At 32.3% G+C, this 3,481-nt stretch overlaps 1 long non-coding RNA gene across 1 annotated transcript; it reads right to left on the reverse strand.

Annotated features, from left to right (window-relative positions):
- Positions 1 to 1,521: 1,521 nt before the first annotated feature.
- Positions 1,522 to 3,068, reverse strand: LOC137823854 (uncharacterized). Its single transcript, XR_011083173.1, has 2 exons — positions 2,591 to 3,068; positions 1,522 to 2,499 (listed from the first exon to the last, which is right to left on the reverse strand). It is a non-coding gene; the product is annotated as an uncharacterized lncRNA (long non-coding RNA).
- Positions 3,069 to 3,481: the final 413 nt, after the last annotated feature.

Below are 3,481 nucleotides of genomic sequence, written 5' to 3' on the forward strand. Positions count from 1 at the left end.
ATACGCTTCATCTTTATGGCCCTTGCCTTTATTTTGGTATAGGACTAATTATGTGATCATATCCTTCCAATCATCAAATTTTCTATCCCTATATTCTTTTTGTTTTTCCCAAATTTCTCTTATACATTTTGTCTCATCTCTCTAACCATATTCCTCTCTTGGATCCCTATTACTTCCTCACACACTTAATGCATTGGAATGATAACTCATTTTGAAATGGCAAAAATTTTCACAAGAGTTTTGATTCAACAATGAGATATAAATTTTTTCACAAATATCTTTTAAAAGTTGGAAGTTTCCCTGAGTTCAGTCCCAGGAAATAGTGGTGAGTCACTAAGATGACTTAACAACCAATGTCTTTCTTAGCTAGAGATTCCTCAAATAGTTTTAACAAATATTCTTCAAAGGAAACTTCAAAACGATATTTCTAGATGTGTGTGCAAGAGTCCTAGAGACCAAAGAAATGTCAACTATAAAATTTGAGAGATACACCCAATATATTATGGAGACTTAGAAATAAAAGAAAAACAAGAAGAAAGTAAGCTAAAGCAAGAAAATATAAACGAACAAAATCCTAAGTCAAAATGCAAGTGACATTTGAGCCTCTTGAGACATTTCCACAAGATTAAGCACTTTATTATTAGTATGTCTAACTTTGGGATTGCTTTAAAGACATTTTCCCAAACACAAAACAAACAACAATTTACAAATGAAAAATATTTAACACACAGTTCGGTGACAATATGAAAAACAAAAATGTGATGTTTTGATTTTAGTAGCTTGTCAAATCTTCCTCTCAAATGTTTATCACTCTTCTTTTTAATATTCCACTTGTTTGTTCTCTAAAGAGTGGTCATCCTTAACTTGATATTTTTTTCTTCAATATGCTATCTAGCAATCTTAGTCAACATTTTTCAAAGATCACAACTAAAAAATAATTTTCATTTCAAGAGATCGAGAATATACAAAATCAAGAAATACTCAAAATTAAGAAAAATAAACAAAAAATTAAAAAGTATAAAATAAGTAAACACTAAAAAGAATTACCTAAAAAATATTCTAGATTAAAAAAAATTAAAGAATATCAATTTTTCAATGGTACATAAGACCTAAAAAGATGATGGCCCAATATAGCTCGACCCAAATTAAAATCTGCTACAATACAAATTTCTTTAATTTAGTTCAAACTTGCTCATTGGACCCCTTACCAATTTTACAGATTACCATTTTTAGCCCAAAAGTAAAATCTGTTGCAGCACATTAATTCACGTTTTCAATTCTGCTGAACTGTTTCTTTCTGCATCTTCTTATGATTTTCTCTCACTTCCATAAATTTTTGTATTTCAAAAAATATCCCTCGGTACTATTCTAGATTATGTCTCTGGAAGTCTTTTTCCAAATTTGTAACTAATTTTCGAATTACGTAATCAAAAAGTTTTTTTCATATGCATAATTAATTTTCAGATTACATAATCCAAAAGTTAGTCTATGAGAATGACACAAGAAAAATAAAAAAATATGAAAGATAAAAATGTATTTTGATATTTTATGGAAGTTGGAGGAGTGAAGGAAGAATCAATGTGAGAAACTAATTAATTGAAACTTCCAATAAAAACTTCGCACGGGCCCCACAAGTCAATGCAAATACTTCAGAGATAGGTGTTGCCACGTTCAGCGCTTATTCATTGGTTGCGCACCATTCCATGGCCCTCCTACAATTTCTCAATTGCACAATGATTTCTCTCTCGTGTCAATTCTTCTAGTACTTGTAGATTTTGTCCCACCAAAAACACCAAATTGAAAATTGAAAAACTGCTCTACTCCACCAGTTCACCGCACCACCAAAACAGCTAATTCTATTCGATTAATGCCGCGGGTCTCATTGTAAAAAAAATATACTTCTTATAAAAAAAAAAATATGTCTTGCATATCCGGTTATTAGCACCAAAAGTCAAATGAAATTCAGAGACAAGGGTCATTGAATTTACCACATTACTTCTCCAGGATTTTTGCACCAAGCACCAAACTAAAAACCAATGCTAAACAACAGCACAATCATAAAACTAATGCAATTGATAAATTTCTACAGCAACCATTCAACAATTTCCAGCAAGCACCAAAAATTAAAATTGAAAACTGCTTCTTCAATTCAACAGTAAGTTCACTTCCCGTTTTGAAGTGTTGCTCCGTTTCTCAACTGCCACAGCTGGTACTGCAGTATGTTCAAATTACAAAGTGGAATTCAAGTTTTCAGCAAATGTAACAATTACAGAAACATTGCATTCAATTAAAATCTGCAACAGATTTTCATAAATCAGCAGTGAAACAGCAGCACGTCACAAATCAAAATATGCTACCCAAAAACCAAAATCAAATCAGCGTAATCAACTCCTGTTGCTACATTCACCAATTTACTTCTAAATAGCTAACAGAGTTTACCAGTTTTGCACCAGTTTCTCAAAAGAAAATGCTCAGCACCGCATCTTGCAAAGAAAACAGCTGCATAAAATTATATTGCGTATTCAATTTGCTGGATACCACAAAAAATTCAAATTCTAATCACCAAATAACAAATCAGAATGCATAGAACCTGTTCGATGAATTGTCTAAACCATTTTACTTCATTTTTCTTGCTCCAGTTTCAGTTTTCAGATGCGAATTCCTCTATTAGTTCACTAAAATTACTGAAATGTGTAAAATCAGCCTCCACCAAATGTCTCAAAATATTACTGAATTGCACCAATTGTTTCATGAACAAGCACATCACAGAATCAACGCTCTCTTGGAATGGCAATTAAAACAAAAAAAACTTCACTGATTCTCGTTGGAATCATCTCCGTCGATTCGAAATTTCTCCGTTTCGCACTAGCTCCAACAACTTGCCTCAATGCTTCAACGATCCAGTACAGAACCGATTCCAATCATAGATTTCAAAATTCGCTTAAAAAAGAAATAAGAACGCAGATGAAAACGCACAACAATCTCAACCAAGATTTTAGAATCGATTTAGGTTGCAGGAACCGCTAACCTCCGTTCACTGATTTAGGTCACCGGAATTTGCAAGACTATCGTTTGCAATAATAAGACATTTAATAGTATATAACTAGATATAAATCTCTCAATTTTAGGAACTTGAATTTGGTTTAAAGTTCACTTATTAATATAGTATCATAGTCATCTAGAATCTATCTTAGGAAAAGTTTATTGGGCTTATTAGGCCCCCCACTATCGGACCACCCATAAATATATAGTCTTCCGCTTGACCATCTTCGTGTGAGGGGTATGTTGAACATCCCAAATCGCCTAGTGATAAGGACATTTCATAGTATATAAGTGAGTACAAATCTCATCTTATAAGTCGGTTTTATAAGATTAAGTTAGACTTTTGTAGGGATATCATGTGCGGAAGCGTAATAATTTCAACCAAAGATTATGAGAAATTAAAGTAACAAAGAAAATGAGAATAATACCAGAAATTTGT

The sequence above is a fragment of the Phaseolus vulgaris genome, chromosome 11 (genome assembly GCF_000499845.2).
Source record: "Phaseolus vulgaris cultivar G19833 chromosome 11, P. vulgaris v2.0, whole genome shotgun sequence".
Lineage (NCBI taxonomy): Eukaryota > Viridiplantae > Streptophyta > Magnoliopsida > Fabales > Fabaceae > Phaseolus > Phaseolus vulgaris.